The sequence below is a fragment of the Misgurnus anguillicaudatus genome, chromosome 21 (genome assembly GCF_027580225.2).
Source record: "Misgurnus anguillicaudatus chromosome 21, ASM2758022v2, whole genome shotgun sequence".
Lineage (NCBI taxonomy): Eukaryota > Metazoa > Chordata > Actinopteri > Cypriniformes > Cobitidae > Misgurnus > Misgurnus anguillicaudatus.
In genome coordinates, this window is record NC_073357.2 from 30,391,443 (window position 1) to 30,418,735 (window position 27,293).

Consider the following 27,293-nt stretch of genomic DNA (forward strand, 5'->3'; position numbering starts at 1 on the left):
TTTTGTAATTGTTTGAATTGAAAATTGAAAATCAAAAATGATAAATTGCACAGCCCTAAAGTACAGTGGAATTCCTTTTATGGGCACTTTAACCTGAATAGTGCACGCACACACCAACCAAGAGCTGGTGGTCACCAAAGAATTGTGTTGTTGTTTGTGAGACAAATTTCCTAAAGAACCCAGAACCTTATTGAAACAATAGATATAGTTTGTTTATCCGGGTAGCAGCGGAGTTGTGTATGTGTGTTTGTTTAACAGTGGATTTGTTGAAATTGGGCAGTCACAACCCGGTCATGAGTCACATGTAAATAAAACTCCATCAAATGTCTGTGTTTGTTGGCAGTCGACACGTAAGTGCATATAATGTAAACGACACAAACATGTTGGGAATCATAAGTTATCCAGCGATAGTGGGATAATGTTTTGTGTGTGTTGCTTGCTTGTGACTTCCTCCACCTGCGGTACACCTCCAGGAGCTTGAGCTTATTCTGAAAAAATTGGTACAGGTGAGATGATCAGTGCTTGAAGTGTGGGGAAAAAGTTCGGTAACACTTTACTTGAAGGGGTGTTCATAAGACTGACATGACACATTCATAATCATCACATGATACGTGCTATGAACATGAAGGAGATTTTATGCACATTTATGACAACTGTCATTAAGTGTCAGTCGTTCAATTACGTCATTTTTAATGCAAAGATGACATTGTTTGAGATGTCTTTGTTATGATAACTTGACAATAAACAATACATTATAACTTGTCATGACAACTTTACATTACCAAGACAACATAACTGACCACTTTTTACCAGTGATACAAATTAATTTTGTCATTAAGTGTTAATACTCTGTCAAATAGTTTTATAACAGCATTATGAATATTTTTCTTGACCTCAACTACAGTGCTACAAATATAATTTGTCATTTAAATGTCATTTAGTGTTAATACTTTGTCATAAATATTCTTCAGTTCATAATGTTTTTTTAAGTTTCCTCCATGTGTTTAACAAATAAAATCAATCATTCAATTATAATAATAATAAAAATAAAAATAATTCAAATTGATCAAATTATATTTTATTGTATTTGGAGACCGATTCACCTAAAATTAAATGAAAACAGTACAATAATGGGTTAAGTCCTGCAGCGTTGGGTCCATATCGCTGCAAAGTTAATTAAATTAAATTAAATGGATTAAATGTTTTGTTAGTTTTTTCTTTTATGTCAGAAAATTTCAGAACCCTCTGTGTGAGGAAGAACAAGTTCTGTTAGTTGTCAGTTTTTTATGTATTGTGCACGTACATATAATTTTGACGTGTCTGTTGCATTTTGTTAAGGTATTTAAAATTATTTGATTCAATTTTATTAGTCAAATTAATTAAGTCTATTAACACTTAATGATATTTAAATATCAGTTTAATGCATTGTTAACCCATAAAGCTAGGTAGTTTCTTGAGTTTGATAATTATTCTGCTATGCCATGTTTATGACAGATTTATGACGTATTGGTTTATGTCAAGTTGTCATAACAAAGACAATTCAAACAATGTCACCTTAAACAAATGACACTTATTGACCATTGTCATAAATGTGCATAAAATCTCCTTCATGTTTATGAGACGTGTCACGTCTCATTCGAAGTAAACAAGCGGGATGCATAGCGGAACTGGACACTCTTCATTCATTAGTTGACAGTCTAAAGATATAGCATTAGTTGACAGTCTAAATATATAGCGATCCAAACTTGCTAACGTCTAACGATGTGGGGACACAACCTCAACAAAATATAAAAGGGTGAAATAACAGTACGCTCCGCAAAAGATGGTTGGGTACGGGTTACCTGTGTTGGCTTCTTATCAACGAAGTGAAACGAGCACACAAACAAGTGTTTGACAGTGTTTTTAAGTTTAAGTTCTTCAGCCATATTCTTTTTGATTCGTCGATCGTCTTTCTTAAGATCGAGGTTCTTACATACAAGTAACGTTACATATCACAGTTATTATATGATAAAAAAAGCTTTGTTGAGTGTTGGACCTTTCAAACGCAACTTGTCTAAATTACCGTATACAACACAGTAAGCGGGCATCAAAATCTAAACGGCGGCTGGTAATTCAATTCAATTCAATTTCAAGTTTATTGTCAACAAAAAGTGGAAATGTGTCTTTGGCTCCACAGGTGGATTTCTAAAACACATACACAATGAATAGACAATAAATACAACAGGCAAACAACACAGTAACCCTTACAAACAACACTACACTCTTAGGAAAATTGTTCTATATAGTACCAAATAAGGGTTCTTCAGCTTGTAACAATAGCAGCACCCTTTCTGGTACTATATAGAACCCTTTTTTAGATGGTTCTATATAGAACCTTGCCTTGAAAAAGTGCTAAATAGAACCTCAGTGGTGCTAAAAAGAACCCTTTCATTTATCAGCAGTCAGGAGGATTATTTTTTATTTGTTTTTTCTTATTTATAGCACTTTATAAGGTTTAACAGTTTAAAAACAGAATTGCAAGACATCAGAACATACTTTTATTTTCACTTTTTCATTACATGAGGTGTCATACAATAATAAATATGTGCATTAAAATCACAATCAGAATAAATATATAAATTATCATTATGCAAATATAACAAATTACTACTCAAATAAGATATGGGTGTTAAATAACAGCTTCAATATTAAATAAATTAACCATAAAATTTGGCAATTAAAATCATTTTAAATAGACAACAATTACATAAAATCAATAAAATCATGACATGCAACATCAAAACATGCTAATGATAATAAATCCTGAATATTAACATATTATTGACATTACATTCAGATGTATACATTTTAGCACAGACAGATCGATGACATAGAATAAAAATGAATGGGATGTTTATAATGCATTATTAACTGTAAAAATAAAAGTCAATAGGATTGTGTCAATCTTTGTAGAATCTCACCAAAAAAGTCCATATTATTTTCTTTACGGGATCATAAGAGTAAGATAAGAAATGATCTGCTGTTGTCATGTTGATCTTGAGATGCAGGCTGTGATTAAAACAGATCTCCATCACCTGGCTGTGGTCATCATCATACAAGGTTGAGCATCAAGCTGAACAAGATTTGGATCTGTTGGAGATGGGAGAAAGGATAAGACATGGAGACAAAACAAGTTAATGTTAGCCAGAAGTTTGCTTACATACTGTATGTAAAACATGATTTGACAGAAGTTTTAATATGACTCTGCTCAAGATACCTGTTTTGTCCGTAAATAGGTGAATGCTTGGTGAAAGATTTATTTATAAATTGAATTCACTCAATTCACATAACCACTGTTATCAAGCCAATGGCAGACCTGCAGAGCTTCACTCATGATCCACCTACAACAGATAGACAAAAATAATTCTGTTATCACAAGTAAATGTGCCACAAGATCACACACACAATCTCCAAAATGTTTAAACAGTAAATAACTATTTATTTTAATGCCAGCATTGAAAGTAACATGCATACATCACCTTTAAAAACAGGATGTGTCTTTCATATCAAGTGGTCATACACACTCTTCACTCCCAGCATAAGCAAGATTACCTCACATATGAAACCTCTGAAATATCAATAAAAAAACTAAACACATGTTGTACCACATTCTTTTCATAATTAGTTTAATAAACTTAGTGTAAACTATACATGTATATGCTTTATAACAAACACTATAACAAATCATTAGCCTAAGTCATTGTTAAAGCAGAGTCCCTAAAATATATAATTTAAAACAATATGAAGATTACCTGCTTTAAAGTGAATGAAGCTTACAGTATGTTGACCTGTTATAAAAGAAATAAAGTACATCAAAAACACACAAAACCTCAATTTACAAAATGTTTAAACAGTAAATATTATTATTTTAATGCCAGGACTAAAAGTAACATGCATACATCACCTTTAAAAATAGAATGTGTCTCTTGTATCAAGCGGTCATACGCACTGCCTTCACTTCCAGCATAAGCAAGATTCCCTCACATATGAAAACTCTGAAATATCAATAAAAAAACTAAACACATGTTATACCACATTCTTCTGATAATTAGTTTAATAAACTTAATGTAAAACATACATGTATATGCTTTATAACACTTTAACAAATCATTATCCTAAGTCATTGTTAAAGCAGAGTCCCCTAAATATATCATTTAAAACAACATGAAGCTTACCTGTTATAAATGGAATGAAGCTTACAGTATAAAGTTGACCTGTTATAAATGATATAAAGTACAATAAGAACACACAAAACTTCAATTTTCATAATGTTTTTAACAGTAAATAACTCTTATTTTAATGTCAGCATTGAAAGTAACATGCATACATCACCTTTAAATACAGTATGTGTCTCTCATATCAAGCGGTCACATGCACTGCCTTCACTCCCAGCAAGATTACCTCACATATAAAAACTCTGAAATATCAATAAAAAAACTAAACACATGTTGTACCACATTCTTTTGATAATTAGCTTAATAAACTTAATGTAAAACATGTATATGCTTTTGAACACTTTAACAAATCATTATCCTAAAGTCATTGTTAAAGCAGAGTCCCTTAAATATATAATTTACAATGAAGCTCACCTGCTTTAAAGGGAATGAAGCTTTCAGTATAAAGTTTACCTGTTATAAAATAAATAAATTACAATAAGAACACACAAAACTTCAATTTTCAAAATGTTTTTAACAGTAAATGATGATTATCTTCCTCTCTTACCTGTTTGTGATGTTAGTCTGCAGGTAGTCTCAGCCTCAGACGTCACGCCCACAAACTGTTGGCTGAACGTCTGATGTTTTTCGTACACTTTTCTGGAAACCCTGTGGGAATGTCTAAAGTCATCGTTTGATTGGTTAAAATAAACCGGATTTCCAGGAGACGCGAGTGTCGCGATTAGTTTCGGTCCCTGGAAAACAAAGCTCTGACGTTCCATTGAGGAAGAGAATCAGTCGTGTTCACGTGGATAATAATGAGCAGTTATCATGATCAGCTAAACATTGGATTTTCAAAAATATGCAAAGTTCGCAGCATAGACGCTCTAAAAGACGTCCAAGAGTTTTGCTTGAGGCAGTTAGTGGAGTCAAAAAGTTTGATTCTCCTGAATTGCTTGTATGTGTTAGAAAGTGGAGAGATATGCTTCAAACAGATGTCTCATTGGTGTGGCTGTTATTGAAGTGCACAACGTTGTTTTATGGTGAGTAATGTTGTTTATTTAGATGCTAATCGGTTACGGCTGGTTATTTCAATAACTGACTTGTTGCCAGCCGGCTCGTTATTGTGGAGAGTCCGAAACGTGACGCTAGACGAAACAAACTGTGATTGGTTGTTTGACATGTCGGTCAAACAGCTCGTGGGCGGGCTTTGTCCAGAAAAAGCAGCGAAAAACACCAGACCTTCAGTATTGAAGGTCTGGCTACGCGAGACTAGTCTGCAGGCAGTTCAGCAGGACTGATGATTCAGGGCTTTCACAGGTGAAAATAATCAGGACTAATAACTGACTAAATTTAAAATCAAAAAAGGAGGGAAATAAAGAACCCTTTTGCCAAGACAAAGAACCATTTCATCAAAAAATGGTTCTTCAGTAAGCTATGGTTCTATATAGAACCTTTACCATAGTTTCAGAACCTTTGAAGAACCTTTTTTCTTAAGAGTGTAGATAACACCTTCGTCGTTCTAATTCCTTTCTTATCTCTAACTTTGTATATTTCTATCGTTATATCACAGTCGTATTATTAAGTGTTGCACCTTTATTAATCTTTTAATGTTTTTAGTAAATTAAAACAGTCAAATATACGTGTTTAGACACGGATGTTACAACAGAACATATCAAGCGTGCTCTAAATTAAACTTAGTAACTTAAATAAAGTAAAATGTTTTACTTACTGTGTATACTGCTGTGTCATTTTTGTCAGATCCTATATTAGCGGTGCTTTTAATCAGAGTCTCTTTGCAAATCCAGCATCGACTTGCTTCTTTACAAATGAATATGCAGTACACAAAGTAAACAAACACTCCCCACGCGAACTGGAACTTCTTTAAAAACAAACTTTAACCATGCATTCCTAATGTTTTGTTCCAAGCCTCCGAGTTAAGGTTATACAGCGTCTGTGTTCTTCCCAGACGGTTCTTCCACAACCGAACACTCGGTTTCCATGGGTACTCATAACAGATCATTGCGTCAAAATAAAATTCTCTCAGGAGAAATGTATTTAAAAGTCTTTTTGGTTACATTTGGCAATCTTTAAAGACATGTTTACTGATTGTTGAGACACTGCATGGTTTGCTTTGACCCTGGCCCACATGTGTGTCACGCAAAGCAATGGGCAGGGCTTGGTTGTTGCCTTTTGGGTTTGGAGGAGGTGTTTAAATTCAAATCTGAAGTCACATTTCGGCACATTCCTGAATCGACTGTTCACATAAGTCATTTGTTAATAATACCACAATATTAAAAAAAAAAAAAAAATATATATATATATATATATATATATATATATATATATATATATATATATATATATATATATATATATATATATATATATATATATATATCGTTTTTTATTTCAATTTCATTGCGACTTTAAGAAAACTACAATTAAAAAATTATATTCAACCCGCCAAAGTGGCTAAAAGGAGAAGCTGTCTTATCCGCCACCACTGAAATCTACTGGCATTTGTTGACGGGTGTTGATGTCACATCCTTCGAGTAGTGACGGTCCCCTTCTGAAGATCACTGGGTATTGAAATTATGAAAGAAAGCTTCCGATAAACTGCTTTAATTCGCGTGATTTTTCGAGAAGAGAAAAAAAACATATAATTCACACTGTACTGGCAACATGTGAGAAGTGCCGGGACACAAGAAAAAGTGCAGGTACGCTAAAGATAAAAATAGAGAAGTGCCGGTACTGCATACCGGTGAGTACCGGCCCACTTCAAGCACTGCAGATGATCTGTCTTTTATAAATCTGATAAAGCTAAAGACTCTTTGGATATATGAAGGATGCAATACTACTCTTTATACTACGGGTCTGTTAAATGCTTTATTCTGATTGGCTGAGAAATGTTCCATTGGTGTTGATTATTTTTCTGTAAACGGCACACCTAATCTTTTAACTGTCTTGAAAATAGGCACCAGAGCAATGTTTGTGGTAACCGTGGTGTAAGAGGAATAATTGATTCCGGTCCTTTGAATTATTTGAAAATAATGCACACCCACGGTGTAAAGGCTTGGGTGTGCAGATGTCACAGGAGTGACGATCTTTTGGGCGGAACCAAAAGTTGGGAAAGTTTGGTTCCGCCCGGATGTTTCCGCCCGGACCGGGAAGAGAAAACACCGGACATCCGGTAGCGCCGCGAGGGCTGTAATCAGCCGAACTACGGACAGCTGCGGGTAATTAACAAGAACGCCGGGTGATTGGACGAAGGCAACACCCGGGCGAATACTTAAGAGCAGCTTAAATCACAGTTTGTGTTGTTGTTATGACCAGTGTTGGTGTGTGCTGTAGCGCTGAGTTAAACTCACGGGTACGCCAGTCGGATTATTGGACTCTCTCTCTCTCTCTTTGTGCATCGTGGGATTTCAGCGGATGCAGATATTGAAGACCTTACAGGTTGGAAAGTAAGTGGAGACGGACCTTGTATAAACGAAGTGAAGGAAGAAGGAACGTGCTATCGTGAGTACCCATCGGTGTAGCTGGAATTTTCGTAGGAAAAGTCAACCTAAGGAAGCGTGAGATAACAGAAGCACCGCAGCTGTGAGTAAACGAACTCGTTCATTGAATATACCTTGCATGTATTTGACCTGGACATCTTTTAAGTGCTTTCCAGCGAGAGTGAGTGGCCCTGCCCCTGAGTCAGCGTGGTGGGTGAGCCACAGGATCTTTGTGTGAGACAGCCACAGCGACGGAAACCAACTGCTAGGCCGTGTTACCATCTCCACATTCTTGCCCAGAGCGAGGCGAAGGAAGACGGGCGTCTATTGTGTGCACTGAGCGTGGTGGGTGAGTCTTGGATGTAGAAATTTCACTTTGAAGTGGTGCTGTGTATATTGCAGTGAGATTGCTGTGTCGTGTCAGACGTACCCCGCCTCCAGTCACTCGCTAGGGGCGCTGAAGAGGAAGACGGATCCTAGAATAACCCTGTGTATGATTATGCTGTGAGTGTGTTTCAGCATTGGAATTTTGGAGTAGTTCCTGAAGTATTTTCATAGCCGGACGCTTGGCGGATTTGTGTTAGGAGTGGCGGTGAAGATCTGTACGGCTGGCGGTGTGAGTATTACCAGTTGCATTGCTACTTTACCTGTGTGTTGTCTATCCTCACAGAGTCAGAGGCGAAGGAGATCCGCTGCCCCGAGGTCTCTACAAAGGGGCGCCCCGGTCCGGTTGTCGATCGCCAACAGGCGTCGAGGAAAGGGCAGCGCTCGACCCGGGTGTGACGGCGTGACACTTCCGCCCCTCTGTTGAATCAACGAGTCAGCCGAGAGGGTTTGGTCCCCGGCGCTATCTTGGAAATCACTGCCGGTCGATGCAGTCCGCCTGGCCGTTATCGTGAGTCCGCTACCTAGAGAGAGAAACAGAGTGAGCTCCAAGGAGACCCGTTGTGAAAGAGAACTATACGTACCAGAAGCTGTAATCAGCGACGAGGTGAGAGAATTAACTGAGAACGATTCACTGTGCCTTTGTGTCCCAGCTGTCGTCTGTGGAAGAAAAGAGAGAGAAACAGAGTGAGCTCTAAGGAGACCCGTTGTGAAGGAGAACTATACGTACCAGAAGCTGTAATCAGCGACGAGGTGAGAGAATTAACTGAGAACGATTCACTGTGCCTTTGTGCCCCAGCTGTCGTCTGTGGAGGAAAAGAGAGAGAAACAGAGTGAGCTCCAAGGAGACCCGTTGTGAAAGAGAACTATACGTACCAGAAGCTGTAATCAGCGACGAGGTGAGAGAATTAACTGAGAACGATTCACTGTGCCTTTGTGTCCCAGCTGTCGTCTGTGGAGGAAAAGAGAGAGAAACAGAGTGAGCTCCGAGGAGACCCGTTGTGAAGGAGAACTATACGTACCAGAAGCTGTAATCAGCGACGAGGTGAGAGAATTAACTGAGAACGATTCACTGTGCCTCTGTGTCCCAGCCGTCGTCTGTGGAGGAAGAGAGAGAGAAACAGTGTGAGCTCTAAGGAGACCCGTTGTGGAAGAGAACCATACGTACCAGAAGCTGCAATCAGCAACGAGGTGAGAGAACTAACTGAGAACGATTCACTGTGCCTTTGTGTCCCAGCTGTCGTCTGTGGAGGAAGAGAGAGAGAAACAGTGTGAGTACTAAAGTGACGAGTTGAGGAGGAAGGTTCATACTTACCCAGCAGCTGTAGTCGGTGGAGACCCTCGTGAGGACGATCCGCTGTGTCTTCGTGCCCTAGTGGTAGCCTGTAGAGAGGAAGAGAAACAGGAAAGGAGAGTGAGTCGACAACTAAGGAGCTGCGTGGGAAGACGGCGGAGTGCCGCGAACTACACGCAGGTACACGGACAGGGAACAGTACATGCCCATATTCATTGTGATTTTATTCTGCCTCCAGGAAGGAAGAGGAGCGCGCCACGGGCAGAGGGAACCAGAGGCAGGAGCCCGTTCCCCGACGTAAAATCTCCCCCCCCTCCCCCGGAGGACAGATCCTGATCCTAGTTTTAAATCCCCTTTCCCCGAGTCCCCATATATTTTAAATATTTAAATCAATAAAGACTATTTTTATACTTACTTGTACTCGTTGTTGTCTGGTCATTGGGTTGGTTTTGGGGACCTCCTCGAGGTGGAAGTTAGAAGGGGCGTGGCTTAACCCTTAGCGGCCAGCCCCTGGCTTGTGATTCGCGTTGTGCCACATTGCCACCTTGGGTGTGCATTATTTTCTAATAATTCAACGGCCCGTCATCAATTATTCCTTACATAGGTACTCAAGATTAACATGTGATAAGCAGAAACACTGTGTGTTATCTGAACTTTAATCTTTTTTGTTGTCCCAAACACAGTTTAGTACACAAATCTAAAAGTTTAAAAGGACACTGATTTTCCCTTTAGCCTTAGAAATAAACAAACACCAGTAGTAATTAGAGGGAAGTAATGTGGGTTTCTCTTTTATTTAAACTATAGCATGACAGAATTATCGTACAAATGAGGGAAAAGAGGGGAAGTAGGGACAAAAGGGTGAACACAAATTACGTGTTCTTCTGAGTGGCTTCTTTTGGACACCGCTGAATTTCAGAGTGCTGCGTGGAGCATCGTATATGCAAACCAAGAATGCAAATTGGGAAGGTTTCTAGGTGATGTGCACCACAGGCGCATTTTGTGTTGTCATTCCCAAGAGAACAGCTCAAACGAACGGTATTATCAGCATAGCCATGTTGTTTAAGCAGAGAAAAATGTCACTATTTATAAGATGAAAGGCTATCTTTTGGGAATGAAAGAATTTTTTCCCTGTTAATTGGCGTTGTGATGTAGTTTCTTTGTTGCCAGCTCTCTTTGTGTATTTATTTGACTGCACTACATTACAGCATTGCAATGCAGAGTAAAGTATGTTTCAGTGTTGTGACCTATACACTCTCAGAAATAAAGGTACAAAAGTTGTCACTGGGACAGTACCCTTTCAAAAAGGTACACCCATGGCCGCGGGAAGTGGGGGTGCTGCGGGTGCTGCAGCACCCCCTATTGGCGAGAGGGAGATTTTTTTAAGTAAAAATATTTATATATTACTTATAAATATTTTAGGAAATTTAATTTAATTTCATTACTGTCTGTGCCTACCCATCTCCGTGGCCTCATTCGAGCGCACTTTCCCAGAAAAGACTCAAACACCTTTCTCTGATGCATGTCCACGCAGAAATTCTGAACTCCCTGGACATTCATCCCCTAGCTCATGAGAGACTTTAGACTCTATTATACAACCGGCGCAATGCGCAAGGCGAGTGTCTTTTGCTAGAGTAAAGAGCGAATTGATAATATGCGCATACAGTATTAACGGGAGGACAACGCGGGTTTGCTTATCACATACATGGATGCGCAGCAGCACAAAAAGGCTTTTTAATATGAAAAATTAAATGATTGAAATGTAAATGATTATTATTGAGTCTCTTGGACATAAATGATGACCGAAAATGAAACGTTAGAAGGCGTAAAGAGCTTCTTTATCTCTAGCTAAGTAAATACATGCTTTGCTTTAAACAAATGCATCTATTTTTAAATGTTTTTTTTAAATGCTACCCCACAGATTTATTGTATATAATGACACTGTACCTGTGGATATGGTGAGATGAGAAAAATTTTTAAGTAATGCTTTAAAAAAAAAACATGGCGCTGTCTGAGTGCTGAAACGACTCTCCGCAAGTTTGTAAATTCTTTATCTTTTGTTTGTAACAAATAAAATATTTTAAGCCTAATATATTCTAAAAATATAATTATACACCATTTTTTATATATAAGTATACAATATTAGAACTAAACCCATTATTATTTTTGTTCAATTTACGAATTATTTATTATTATTATTATTATTATTTATGATTTATTATTATTATTATTATTATTTATGAATTATTATTATTTAAGTTTAAAAAAGACAGTAATAGTACCATTTAGCAAAAAAAGATCTATATAAAAATATACTAGGTATGTTACTTTGAGAATATTTTACCACTGTTAATCGAAGTCTGATCCTAACTTAAAAAACGAAAGTAAAATATGTTTGTCGCATGGACATTGAAAAACTTGAAGTTTAATTAATATTATATGTTGTTATTATATGTTGTATGTATGAGAGTAAATCCCCCTGGGATTATTAAAAGTATTTCTGCTTCTGATTAATAGCGCATATATTTATCTGAGAACTGATGATGTGTGTTTAGGCCCTGGCTGTGTGCACTGAAGTGTATATGACAATAAAGTAGTCAAACTCAATGTATTTATTTTTAAAATGTATTTTAAATAGACCTATAAGCTCATAGGTTTTTTGTAAAAAAAACAAAAACAAATTCACAACACCCCCTGTTCAAAATGATTTCCAGGGGCCTTGGGTACACCTTTGTACCCAAAGAATGCATATTAGTACTTCAAACGTACATATTGGCAGTTTAAAGATACATATTTGTACCTAAATGGTGCATATTAGTACCTTTTTTAAAGGGTACAGCTTTGTACCTTTATTTTTGACAGTGTACAGTAGATGCTATGAACATTTTAAAGTCTCTTTTTTTGTCATGTCCGATTCAGGTGGAATCTCAACAATGGCTGTTGCAGTAGCAATACGCTTCACATCCAATGCATGAAGTCATCAGCAGCTATAAGTTTCCATTCTAGCTATAGTGAAAATCACAGAGACGCTGCAGGACATTTTATAAAGCTGCTTCCACCCTTTGATGGCACATCCAGGATATTTTTGGCTGGAATTCTGGAATAGAGCAGAGGGTGATGATGATGTAATCATGAAACACCACTCGGACATCAATCAATGATGAAGATAAAACATCATGAATTAATGTGGCTCAAAGATACTTAGTTAAATACCAACTTAATGTGCATATGGATTTGGCAAAAATCTATTAGCTTCTCATTCAAGTGTTTAAAAATAAAGTCAGAATTCCTTGTGTTTCAAGTGTGAACAGATTGCTGCTGCCTTTGGATATGAGTTTACGCAGGTGTTGGCCACAGCCAGAGGTTGTGTGGGTGTTTTCAGCCTGGAGCTGAAATGGTGATAAAATAAAAACGTGCGAATCCACTAATGAGACGCGCTTAATATTCTGCAAATCTAAGCGTCATATTATCATAAACGTGTCTGAAATCTATTCGGCTAGGAAATACATTGTTCCATTCTTTATTGCTAAGTATTTGAGGGCACGTGGATCTCTGCCACTACCATCAACCTTTTAAAAGCTCAGTGATTGGCATATGAATAGAAAGTGGCTCTTTTGAGTGAACACGCAAGTTCCTGCCAGCACGCTGAATGGAGCTCTATATTTTACCGTACACCAACATGATCTCTAATTGCGTTCCACGATCAGGCTAATTGAGTTGGATTCCAGCGTAAAGTCGCAGTCATAAAGGTCTTCTAAGAAAAACGATGCCTGTGTGGATGTACTTCAGATGGAGGAGTGAGCGGATTGATGCTAATGGCCTTTGTTCTGACATCTGTCAGAGAGATCTGATGATTGGTCGGAATGCGGCGTTACTGGATATATTTTTCCGAAGCCAGAACTCAAATTGAGCTGTGTTTCAGGGTCATCACCGCCATTGTGTCTGTCCGGCAGAGGTCACATCTTTTGTGTGCGCGAGTGAATAAGAATCATTACATTAGATCATAAGTTGCTGAAATACAACTGCCCCCTAACCTCGGAGCATCTCTCTCTCTCTCTCTGTCTCTCTCTCCATACACTGCTGTAATTGAATAACTTGCGGCAAATACTCCGCTCATCCTTTTCTCTTCGGTGCAACAACACCGAATGAAAAAATCCGTTCTGTAACTACCTGGGAAAGCGACCCATCAACAGCTGTTAGAGCTGACTTGAAGGTTAAATATTAGGAAGGAATCCAATTTCTCTTGTCTATTCAGCTCAGCGGTGTGTTAGATTGCAGCTGGAGTGTGCTTAGTGAGTATGGGGATATGAAGTGGGCTAATCAATCCCCTCTGCCTCATTCTCAAATTCCTCTCATATCAGGTCCCTGCCCCCCAGGCAGGCCTTCTGCTTTCCGAAAGCCAATTCCACACGAAATAAGAACTGTGACCTGCAGCTAGAGGGTGAAGTTGAGTTTTTCCTTCATGATTAATCTCTTCTTGGGTGGCTTTTGGAAAAAAGAGAAGGGAGAAGAGAGAGTGAGAGAGGGTGGAAGTTGGGGGGATACAGCGAAAGAATAAGAAAACATGCAAGTTGTTGCTTTGCGAAAGGCCCTAAAATGAGTGAACAGGCTTATTTAGTCAGGGATAAATGTGACTTCTCGTTTTGACAGGACTTCTTCAAGAGATTCACGATTAGACCTGATGCTACTATAACTGTGTTTCTAAACTGATTCTTATTTATAAGGACTTCAGATGGCTGATTTGTGGCAAGCATGTACAGTGCTAAAGTACCAGAGATGAGGGGGGGAAATTATGTAATTATCTCAAAGCATTTTTTTATGAAATGCGCATAATATTAGTGTATGAAATATGATAACTTACAATTGGTCAAAAGCAGCTATAAAATCACAAATGACATCAAGAGCATATAGTCTTCAGCGTAAGGCATTATAACCTTAAAGTGCCAATGTAGCATATAATGACATCTTTCACTAAAATTGGACCTGTCAAGCACTTATCCATCCTGTTGGATTCTACCTAATGGCTGTAGAGCTCAGGTATACTGTTAAAGTGCTTCATATCAGCTCAAAGTGTCTAAAAAGACTTCAGAAATGATGGCTTTTGTTTGGTGATGGAGCTCGGAATGATGCATTATTTTAAATAAGCCCTATTTGAATTATTAAAGTCATAATGAAATTTAAATTAAAAGATTTTTTGGAGAGGAATATTGTGATATTTTTAAAAATGACTTATCTGTGAGCCTCATTATTTAAAAAAAATGCATGTGCCCACATAATCTTCACCCCTACGCGAAACGATCTCTCTTTACTTCCAGTTACGTGGAACAGTGCGAGGGTGGGGCCCGGGAAAAGATTGCAGTGGTTAGCAAATAGCAATATGACCCAGCTTCCAACAAACCAACCAATTATCGATTTACAAATTTAAAGGGATACTCCAGCCAAATATCAAAATTACCCTTCATTCAAGCGCTTTTTAGCTGTGATACTTAAACTGTGAGCTGGTTGGTTGTTGTGATACTTGTCCCGCCCCTTCTCCACTGTGATTGGACGGCCGTGTGAGAACTGACATTGACGAGCAGAGCATTTCACCCAAACTTGAATCTCTTTCAACTCTCGACGCTCAGCGCCGAGCGCGGAAAAAACGCTGACTGCCGGCTTATTTGAAAAACGGCCGCAGGGGTAAAAGCTTTGGTGTGCACGCCCTAATTACCATTACACACGCAACATATGACATTTGACCCATCACGTCACCACCACTACAACAGTACGCGACCTTTGTTGATTCTTCTCGTAGCCTAGTTGGAGCGAGCGTTGCAGGTCTCTGGCATAAAGTTGATAGCCGGAGGCTGAACGTCTTCACTTAGAAAGCATTTCGAGACGAGACTTAGGAGCACAGCAGGGGTTGTGTAGGTAGGTTGTTTTTTCTTGGTCTTTTTTTATTAATAGGTCTATTTGTGACTATCAGGTTCCATTTGTGCCGATAGGCTACTTAAATGGCACAAAACAGAGCGCACTTTAGCCTGTTTCATTAGTCTATTCATGACACTTTTGTGATGTTGGGAGAGGTACGAGATAAAAAATAAAGCACATTCATTGGAATGATTTTAGCATGTGTGATTTATGCGTGTGCGGGTACGGGTCGGGTAATGGGGCAAATATTAACGGGTCCGGGCGGGTGCGGATTTAATTTTTATATTATCACGGGTGACGGGTCGGATCTGGACTCTGCCATCTTGTACTCACGCGATTTTTGTGTTACACGTGTTTGTATTAAATAAACATGACTATGACCTTGTTAATATGTAATTGGAAACTTATTTTGTCATTTATCTTTGTAAAAAATAATGAAATTACATTTTTATTTTAAATTTCAGTTTTATCAAATGTTTCAAAAGCAACCAACAGTACAAACTTAAATTGTTGAGAATAAAAAAAATTTCAACAGTTTGAACACTATGAAAATGAAATTAAATCAAATTAGAATAATATCAATTTTCAACATATACAACATTATTAGCAGCGGGACAAAAGTAACAAGTGTTACTTTCATCCTGACAGGATCTCCTTACATTTAAACATGATTTACTTTTATGTTGAAAAACTCAGAGAGGTCAAACTTCAGGATGTATTACAGCATTAAATAATCTCTAGATTGATCAGTATTGTAACACATGAAACGAGAAACACAATGCGTTATAAGAAAAAAATGAACGTTTTTGGAATTGACTTATTGTGGTTGAAAACACCTTTCTGGATCTACACGCAGAAAACGGTGAGTAAATAACGCAATATTTGTCAGCTCTGTCAAGGGTATCGGGGCTCTGAGAAAATCGCTTTGTTACTTTTGTCCCATTTTACTTTTGCCCTACTCCAAATGTGTTTGTTTGAAAATTACAGGATGTATCTCGAATGGCTTAAGGTTGAGTAAATCATGGGGTAATTGTGATATTTGATTGTAGTGTCGCTTTAAGTCCCACCCTACTTTTTTTAATTTCCAAAGCCATTTCACTCGGATATGTCACGACGGAGAAAGTAAGACAATCAGCATTTCCATTTCATTGTGACTTTAAATACGGCAAACCAAAAAGTGGCTGTGGCTCTGGGTTACATTATGAAAACCTCTTGTTATTGTGCACATTTGCAACTTTTATACAGTAGGTACCTCATAACCAACAGGTCTGACACTTTTCTGTGACAGCACAACTTTGTATGAAAGTTCTGACCAGTTATCTCCTTGATCTAGAAGAGGAACTCTTCATTGATCGCCTCTGGATTTTCAAATAGAAACAAAAATGTGCTCACCGGAACGCTAAATGGCCCCTGGAATGGTGTGCATTTTTAATGTCTTAATGATGATCCCATGCTCGCTGTACAAGTGTTACACATACATCTAGTAAATTTTTTATTGCATAAAATGCTCACTTTGAAAAACAACCCATTTGCCCGCTACCCCCCACCAAACAAATTGGTGAAGAACAACAAAGTTCAATCTATGTTTGAATATTTCTGTGTCCTTTATCCGTGGCAGGCACTTACAGGAGTGCTTTTTTGCATCCAGGATAAGGTAGAGGATCGCAAGGGACAGAAGAAAAGTGGATTTCAACCAGATGGGGGAATCAGCCTCATCTAACTCTGAGCACCTCTGAGTCAGGCTAAACAGTGGGCACAGTCATCCAAATACTGGGCCAAATGGAAAAGTGAAGTACAAAACACCATGAATCTACTTAGAGAAGCAGGACTGCCATGGTGTAAACGCGTCGCTCATGCTGGTGTGAGGTCTTAGACACTCATTAAAGATGGAGTGGAGGGACCATTTGTACATCGGCTTTCTCGTGTAAAAGATTTGTTTATAATAGGCAGAATTATGAAGTTATGGAGTTTGGTGGCCTGGGACGACTTCATGTTGGTCGCGGTCTCTGGAATTTATAGAGTCATTACTTTAATAAGTCCAAGACTTTTGAAAGCCCTGGAGGGGAAAGAGTGGGTAGTCTATTTTTTATACTACTGTTGTCCTTCTGCACAAATTCTTGATTTTATATGAAGTTTTAGGCCTAGTCCACACGGACACATTTTTTTCGCGGTTCGGCCGTTCGTCCACACGAAAACACAGTATAAGGGGAACTGAAACCAAGCTTTTTTTGAAAACCCCTGCCAGGGTGAGGATTTTAAGAAACGCCGGTTGCAGTGTAGACAGTAAAACCGGGGTTTTTGCCTTGCGACAACAGAGTTTATTAGGCTTCTGATTGGCCAAGATGGCTTTACGATTTGGCTTATATCGCTGCCTGCTGCTGTGGCATGCTCTTGACAGTGCTTGATAGCGTGTTTTTGCTATTTCATGTGAACTGGGATTTTTTTGGACGAAAAACTCTGGTTATAAAAATACCCATGTCTGTGTGGACTAGGGATGGGTTGGTATAAGATTATGGGGGTATTATAACCTTTAGCAAAAATGGTTTGAAGGGGGTCGCAAACCAGACGCTCAGCGCTGCGTCGAGTCTATGACAACTTGGAGGTATCGTAAACCGGAAGTGCACATTAAATAGCGCAAGCTTAGTCAGATAGCGTCTACTTCAAAATGCTAAATATACGTTAGCAGCCAATGTAAATAGTTAATGATTTGGGACAAATATGATGTTATTTAATGTTAAACTATGTGAGTGGCGCTCTGTGGCACGACAGGGATTTGACCAACTTCCTGAGTCAAAGCTGGACAGGCGCAGGTGTGCGTATACTCATAGAAAACAATGTGTTCGATTTCTTTTTTAGAACGGCGCTGCGCGACGCTGAGCTGCGCGTCCGGTGTGCAACCCCCTTCACGGTGTTGCAGTATTGCCATTGCAACACTAAAATGTGTTATTTTCAAATGCCAGCTAAAAATAAATCCTTTAAATTATAATATGCTTTAAATATGTAATATTTTCGTAATGTATATTAAATGTAAACATCAAATCAATCACATGACTTAATGATTTAATGAATTTTGTTTAAAGCTCACGTAACACACGCTGTTTCTTCATTTCTGATGTTAATCTGGAGTACCTATAGAGTAGTATAACATCCTTTATATCTCCGAAGAGTCTTTAGTTTAATCAGATTTATAAAAGAAAGATTAGCTTAACCGAATCTTTCCGATAACATACGAAAAAATGAAGGAGGAGGAGTTACACCGCGTGAGGAGCGAGTACGAGTCATGCAACACTATACAACACTGTTTTAACTTATGATTCACTACATGTTCGTGTCATTTATATAATATGCACGCGACTATTTTCAACATAAGACAGAAGTCTTACTTACCGCATGCAACTCGTCATGACTCGGTTGGGAAAATACAGCGTATCAAACACACACGCAAAACTCCGCTGCTACCCTGGATAATAAACTATATCCATTGTTTTCATAAGGCTGGATGTCTTCTCCTTACATCCGCTGATTGACGGGTGTGCGGGGTTTTCCAGGGTAAGTGCCCATATAAAGAAGTGATACGTATAGAAAACCCCTGAAACGTCAGTTGGACCCATAATCGAAAAAAACTTTCCGAAACTTGTACGAACCCTCGCGAAGTGCATTCGGCACAGAAATACTCTGTAACATGTCCAACTGCTTTTTTGACACTTTACCTACGTTTAACATGAGGAAACAACTCTATAACTGTGTTAATAAGTCAGAATGCTTGAAATACCATTAAACCCCCCCCTTTAAACACAGCTCATACCCTGGAAACAGTATCACAGAACATTTTAGTGGTTTTGAAACCTTGACTGTTTAAAACCTTGGTATACCTTGAAACCAGTAACCGGCCCATGCCTAGTGTGGACTAGGCCTTAGTTTAGAATATATATATATATAGTTGAGATATCTACATAGCCGAGATGTCCTGGAAAGCAGTGTATGGCAAAAAAATGGCATTTTAACTACTAGGATATATTATCAACTTTAGCCACTAGTTTACGCATATTACTTATTTATGTATTAGGTTCATAAGGAGTCTTTTTGTATAATGAACTCTATACGTAACCAGTTTAAGCGTAGAATTGCTCATTAAAGTATTGGCTTCTTGGGGCTTTGCCATTAATTATTAATATATTTTAAATGTATTCATAGATTAGATGTCCCTGCATAACAAAGGCATGTTAGCCTATGTTGACTACAGTAGGTAGGTTTTAGAAGTAGTAACTCAGATTGCAGGTTAATATAATTTAATACATTTTTTTGTAGTGTGGCTTTTTGCAACATACTGTAGGCTAATGTCGTACTGGACTACGTTCCATAGCGTAGACTACACTAATCAAAAAATTTCATTTCCATATCTCAAAAACTCTACATCTCATGTTTAAAAAAAATCAAAGACTGGCTGACTGTAATTTTTCCTTTATACATAACTGCATTACTATAAAGAAGTTCCAGGTGGTGTGACTGCATTACAGTTGCAAAGCATACATTCTCAATATAAAAGTCCCTTTTCTCTTTTTTAGACTATTTTTAGACATGTTGTAGCAATGTTTGCTTTACCTGAAACCGTGGCCTAAAAATTAGGGCTCTTACACTGGGCTAAGGTGATGCTTATGTAGGTGACAGCGGTTTGAATCTGACTGACAACGCTGATATAATTATTGCCTATTAATAAATTGTACAACGGACCAAAAATATATCAGGCACATTTTGAAATAAAAATGGATTTGACAGTACATTTATTAATATGCGTTATAAGATTATGTAATTGGAGTCATCAGACCTCCCAAAATCCCTCCTGTGGTCCATAGAAATCCATGTAGAGTAAGCAAGCAGGGTCTTTCTCACGCTGGCCTGTGCCCCACAATGCACCACTCACACTGACTTTATCTCTGACAGCTAGGCCCCTGGAGCTCCACCATATTGATGAATAAAATAGTACCTTTTCCCAATTAGATTTCCCAATGTTGGCACCAAAATGCACTGGCTGGAGAGTGGGAGTTAAAAGTGGCCTGGATGTTTGACGGCCTGCAAAGACAGCATAAAAGTTCTCCTGGCTCTTAATGACGGGGCTGCGGATGATGATGATGTTGAAGACTGACACTTTGTCAGAAGCTTTTATGGGCACGGGGTGAAAGTGCACAGCAATGGTTCAGCCATCACTTCTCACCTCATTGTCCTCCGTGAGTAATGTACGGAGGAAGAGGAGGAGATGTGGATGAAGAAGGGAGTGTGGGGGGGGGGGGGGTGGCTGTCGTCTTAACAGCACGAGAGTTGAACTGCACTTAAGCCCCATTTGCTTTTAAGGATGTCTGACAGGACAGCAGCCACGTATGATCAACCCCCCCAACATTCAGTTGTGACAGTTCACTGAGAGAAGGCTTTAATGCACTGTCGTCAGAGCACTTCGCTTAGCTGCCTTGATTTACCTATAACATCTGTCCCAGACAGCCAGGCTAGAACAGAGTGCATGACTAACACTCTGGACCAGTCTTATTAGCCTTAACCAAAAGCAAGTGAAAACATTTTCATTGCACTAAAATAATAATAAAAAATAATGGATTATAACAACGATGTACTAAAAATGGATTATATAGCGACTTTCACAATTGTTCAGTGTTCCAAAGAAAAGGCAAAGAGCAACAAAAACATGCAGTTTTTAAAATTTAGGATGGTTATTTAAATTAATTTCTTTTTTAAATAATTTAAAACTATTATAATGAACATGAAGTACATGGAGGTATTCCAATATTGCAATAAGTAATAGTCCAATTTCAAACTATATCTTTGAATCTCATCCAGAAATTGAGTCAAAATTATTTCCTAATAGAATGATGTATAAATAATAATACTTAAAGGAATAGTCTACTCATTTTCAATTTTAAATATGGTATTACCTTAACTAAGAATTGTTGATACATCCCTCTATCATCTGTGTGCGTGCACGTAAGAGCTGGAGCGCGCTGCGACGCTTCGATAGCATTTAGCTTAGCCCCATTCATTCAATGGTACCATTTAGAGACAAAGTCAGAAGTGACCAAACACATCAACGTTTTTCCTATTTAAGACGAGTAGTTATACGAGCAAGCATGGTGGTACAAAACAAAACGTAGCGCTTCTCCAAGCAGATTCAAAAGAGGAACTATATTGTATGGCGCAATAGCACTTCTGTGAGTACTTCGACTCGGCGCAGTAACACCCTCCCTCTCCCATTATGAGAGTGAGAAGGGGAGCGGACTTTTCAGGCGAGTCCAAGTACTCACAAAAGTGCCACCACGCCACAAAACACAGTTCCTCTTCTAAATCCGCCCAGAAAAGCGCCACGCTCCACCCTGTACCACCAAACCTGCTCGTACAACCACCCGTCCCAAACAGGAAAAACGCCGATGTGCCTGGCCACTTCCAACTCCATCTCCAAATGGCACCACCGAATGAATGGGGCCAAGCCAAACGCTATCGAAGCGTCGCAGCGCGCCTACGTGCACGCACACAGATGATAGAGGGATGTATCAACAATTCTTAGTTAAGGTAATAACATATTTTAATATTGAAAATGAGTAGACTATTCCTTTAAGTGAAGTAGTGATATTTGTAAAATTGTTCCTAGACCATAATAATGAATGGAGTATTAACATAATGTACTAAAGACAGTCATTAAGCAAATGGCAGCAGTCTTCTAGTAAGGAAGCCAACAGGGTGATAGTGGTCATGGAGTGAGAAACGTGAAAAAAACAGGCTTAGCCGGGAGAGCTACATATGTGCATGTTATGTAATACATTTATGTGGTATATAAGGCTTAATATTATGTAGAGTGCGTCATATGTTTATTAACCCTGTCGTTTCACTGCATCACGCAGCTATTCCTGTTAGAGATTAAAAAACATTTAATTCATTAATAATCTAGTATGTGTTCATCGTTCTGTCATATTTACCTGAAAATTAAGTTTTATTTGAGTGTTTTTAATAAAAATATAAAAATATAAAAAAATTTGTATGTATGATATAGGGCCAAAAGAATGAAAACTACTGAAAGTAGACTAAACTGAGTAGCCAATGATCTTTAAAGCTGTTGCTGTTGGGTCTCAATATCTTCTCCTAGATATAAATGACATAAAATGGACAACACATAAACTTTTACAGAAGTTATTTTTGGGGCATTTTTGCCTTTAATTGACTGTTCAGTGAGGAGAGAAAAGAAAGTATACTGGGTGGAGAGGGAAACGAGACCGGCAAAGGACTTCGAGCCGGGACCGAAAAACTTGAGTCACAAAAAGCAGGGCCCCATACAGTTTTAATGCAGCCCTATAACGTAGAACATTGAGAGAGAGAGAGAGAGAGAGAGAGAGAGAGAGAGAGAGAGAGAGAGAGAGAGAGAAAGAAAGAAAGAGAAAGAGATGTTAAAAACAACATCATTTACATTTAGCCTATGTTAACAGCATTTAATTCAGTGTTATAAATGAATCATCACGAAACACGTTATACAGTTAAGGAACTGCAGGGATTAATAAAGACAATAAAAAAAGATATCAATATCTTTATAGTGAAGTCACGCGAAAAGGCATGATCATGTGTAAAATCGTGTTTAAATGAATAAATCGTTGTACAGAGGCGAGTGAAAAGGAACAACAACAATTTATGTCAAGGCTAAAATTAAATACACAGTTAAAGAAACAAAAGTGCCCTCATAAGTTTTTATTGATCTCCGGTAAGTTTGTGATAGTGATGTCATGTGAAGGGGCAGAGCCACGGGTAAAATCATCTGATGCCGTTTTGTCCGATGCCTTGTTGTGCAAGACCTGATGCCGTTTCGTTTGATGCCATTTTGTCTGATGCCGTTTTGACCGATGCCTTGTTGTGTGAGACCTGATGCCATTTTGTCTGATGCCATTTTGTCCGATGCCTTATTGTGCGAGACCTGATGCCATTTTGTCTGATGCCATTTTGTCCGATGTCTTCTTGTGTGAGACCTGATGCCGTTTCGTCTGATGCCGTTTTGTCCGATGCCTTATTGTGCGAGACCTGATGCCATTTTGTCTGATGCCGTTTTGTCCGATTTCTTGTTGTGCGAGACCTGATGCCGTTTCGTCTGATGCTGTTTCGTCTGATGCCGTTTTGTTTGATGCCTTGTTGTGCGAGACCTGATGCTGTTTCGTCTGATACTGTTTCGTGTGATGCCATTTTGTTAGATGCCTTGTTGTGCGAGACCTGATGCCGTTTCGTCTGATACCGTTTTGTCCGATGCCTTGTTGTGCAAGACCTGATGCCGTTTCGTATGATGCCGTTTTGTCCAATGACTTGTTGTGTGAGACCTGATGCCGTTTTGTCTGATGCTGTTTTGTTCGATGCCTTGGTGTGCAAGACCTTATATGCCGTTTCGTCTGATGCCGTTTCGTCTGATGCCATTTTGTTCAATGCCTTGTTGTGCGAGACCTGATGCCATGTCATCTGATACCGTTTTGTCCGATGCCTTGTTGTGCCAGACCTGATGCCGTTTTGTCTGATGCTGTTTCATCTGATGCTGTTTTGTTCGATGTCTTGTTGTGCAAGACCTGATGTCGTTTCGTCTGATGCCGTTTTGTCTGATGCCATTTTGTTCGATACCTTGTTGTGCGAGACCTGATGCCATTTCGTCTGATACCGTTTGATCCAATGCCTTGTTGTGCAAGACCTGATGCCATTTTGTCTGATGCCATTTTGTCTGATGCCATTTTGTTCGATGCCTTGTTGTGCGAGAACTGATGCTGTTTCGTCTGATGCCGTTTTGTCCGGTGACTTGTTGTGCGAGACCTGATGCAGTTTCGTCTGATGCCGTTTTGTTCGATGCCTTGTTGTGCAAGACCTGATGCCGTTTCATCTGATGCCGTTTCGTCTGATACCGTTTTGTCCGATGCCTTGTTGTGCAAGACCTGATGCTGTTTCGTCTGATGCCGTTTTGTCCAATGACTTGTTGTGTGAGACTTGATGCCATTTTGTCTGATGCTGTTTTGTTCGATGCCTTGGTGTGCAAGACCTGATGCCTTTCGTCTGATGCCGTTTCGTCTGATGCCATTTTGTTCAATGTCTTGTTGTGCGAGACCTGATGCCATGTCATCTGATACCGTTTTGTCCGATGCCTTGTTGTGCCAGACCTGATGCCGTTTTGTCTGATGCCGTTTCATCTGATGCTGTTTTGTTCGATGCCTTGTTGTGCAAGACCTGATGTTGTTTCGTCTGATGCCGTTTTGTCTGATGCCATTTTGTTCGATACCTTGTTGTGCGAGACCTGATGCCATTTCGTCTGATACCGTTTGGTCCGATGCCTTGTTGTGCAAGACCTGATGCCATTTCGTCTGATGCCGTTTTGTCTGATGCCATTTTGTTCGATGCCTTGTTGTGCGAGAACTGATGCTGTTTCGTCTGATGCCGTTTTGTCCGGTGACTTGTTGTGCGAGACCTGATGCTGTTTCGTCTGATGCCGTTTTGTTCGATGCCTTGTTGTGCGAGACCTGATGTCGTTTCGTCTGATGCAGTTTCGTCTGATGCCGTTTTGTTCGATGCCTTGTTGTGCAAGACCTGATGCCGTTTCATCTGATGCCGTTTCGTTTGAAGCCATTTTGCCCGATGTCTGATGTACAAGACCATGTTTTTTTGAGAACTTATGCTTTTAAGTCTGAGGCGCGATGCCGTTTAATCTGATGCCTGAGTACTGACGCTGAGGTCTGAGGATGTCCTAAAATGTACACCGTACAACTGATAATAATCGAATTGTCTACTTCAATGACATAATAAATATGGTTATTAAGTTTTCAAAATGAGTGTCATCTGAGCAATAATTTTTACACGTTAGTCTGTTTTGACTTAGTAAACTTCCTTTGATAACAGACATTTATTATTAATATATGAATAAAAATGTATTATTTATGAATTTATTACTAATAAATAAATACATGTATTTTACTGCTTAAAACACATGCTTTAACAGCAGTAGGCTCACGACACAACTTTGCAATTTTATGATTTTATTAAGCTGCTTCACGGTAGGGATGTCCCGATCCGATCACGTGATCGGAAATCGGCCCCGATCACGTGGTTTCAGACTCGATCGGAATCGGCCGTTACCTCCCGATCAGGACTCGGATACATATGCAGGGTTTAAAATCCATTAAGGTCTCTCTCTACTCCACGCCAGTGTACGCGCTGCGCTTGTGCTTGTGAACTGATGAGAAGAGAATAGGCTTGTTCGACTTCATGCAGCGCTACAAGAACCGGCAGCAGGATGACGTCAAAGTTCCGCGAGAGATTTAAAAACAAACTCCTCCGTATGATTTCGCGGATCACTCTCGCGGTAGTTTGACGTCACCCGGCTGTCGTGTTGCGGCGCCGCATGAAGTCGAACCAGCCTATTGACGTGCTTTCATTCATAGGCTTCACGCTCGTGCGTGCAAGGAACCCACGGCAAAACCGGATTTTTACCGCTCATTTAAACGACGCGTTGATCGTTTTTGTCACCATGTGTTCAGACGCAGCTCCGCGTCTCACTCAGAACCTCAAGAACGCGCATTCGCGCAGGATACTGTAGAGATGACATGAGAGATAGAGAGAGAGGTAAGAATGGTGCCCACGTCGAGAAAACTATAGAAGTCTAGAAACAAAGTATTAAAGTATGTATAGCCATGTCACTCATCTCATTACAATATGTTAACTAGATAACTGGATGCTGATTGTATAGTTTAATAAAATAATGTATTTTGATTATACAGATGAATTACGACCTAACTATAGGTATTTTATAACTAACTGCTGACCAGCTTAGGGAATCTTACAAGATATACTGTATTGCTGAATCAGTATGTTGTTTTTCTTGTTAATTGAGTCTTTTTGGGTAGTCTATCTTATGCATAGAATTAGTCAAGGAGGTTGATTCTTATAACTTCCTTCCAAGTTTGATCAATTGTGCATAATGACATGTGCAACAAATGCATATAGGGTGTCAGACTCATAGATTTGCATAATTTAAAGTTCAGTTTTTAAAGTTTGGGTCAACATGTGGCACAGCTTTAAAACTGAAACTTATAAAATCCTATCAGAGGTCCAAAATGTCATTGAAACACACCAGTGGCTTTGCTGTCAACATGTTACCCCTCAAACCCTCCATCCCAACAGAGCATACCCACAAAACAAATCCCAATTTAACCCCTGTACATATACTATATATATTCTCATTATTTTTTAACACATCTATAGTTATGTGCTGGCACAGAGTTAGACTCTTTTGACTCCAAACAGAAACAGCAATGCGTGCGGCATGACATAAGGAACATCCTGGTTCTGTTTTTTTCGCTCTTATTTATTCTTTTTTTATGTATTATAGAAGTATCGGATCGGGACTCGGTATCGGCAGATACTCAAAATCAAATGACTCGGACTCGGACTCGAGGGCAAAAAAACCTGATCGGGACATCCCTACTTCACGGGATATATGAGGTATGGCATCCCGGGCAATCTGAAGGCTCTTTCTCTCTGCCATCATTTTAGGAGAGTGCACCCATCCACTTTGCCACGGTTTTCCTAGGTCTCAATTATGCTGTGTTCTCTATGATTTAAACAGTACTGTTTTCAGACCGGCTACACCACGCACAACAACCCTCTTAAAGTCCCTAATAAATGTGAAATTGCATGTGATGTGTTTCCCCCTCTCTCTTCACTCCGCGTGCTTTGATCATGCAGTCCCATGACAGATCCATCAGCCCCTCTCATCATCTCCTGTAGGAATTGGCTGAGCTTAATTGGTGCTACCAGGAATATATCAAAGCAGGAAACCGGATGCTCTTCAAACAGCGGCCACAAAGCAAACTCTAAATCTGTATCACCCAATGGCCACTTAGCGGCGATCTGCTTTTGAACGCGCACAAACATTTGTATAATGTTATAACGACAGGTGCACAAGGAGACTGTGACTTCACTGCATCACGACAAATTCCCTTCTCTCTAATG

The 27,293-nt window shown here is 39.1% G+C and overlaps 2 long non-coding RNA genes across 3 annotated transcripts in view; one reads left to right on the forward strand and one right to left on the reverse strand.

Annotated features, from left to right (window-relative positions):
• The window catches only part of LOC129442012 (uncharacterized), a 156,149-nt gene that overhangs the window by 75,491 nt on the left and 53,365 nt on the right, over nucleotides 1–27,293 (forward strand). The window lies entirely within an intron of this gene.
• On the reverse strand, nucleotides 2,549–4,762 carry LOC129448065 (uncharacterized). The gene is made up of 8 exons (XR_012360235.1): nucleotides 4,629–4,762; nucleotides 4,372–4,456; nucleotides 4,215–4,253; nucleotides 3,944–4,034; nucleotides 3,792–3,827; nucleotides 3,519–3,607; nucleotides 3,257–3,380; nucleotides 2,549–3,129 (listed from the first exon to the last, which is right to left on the reverse strand). It is a non-coding gene; the product is annotated as an uncharacterized lncRNA (long non-coding RNA).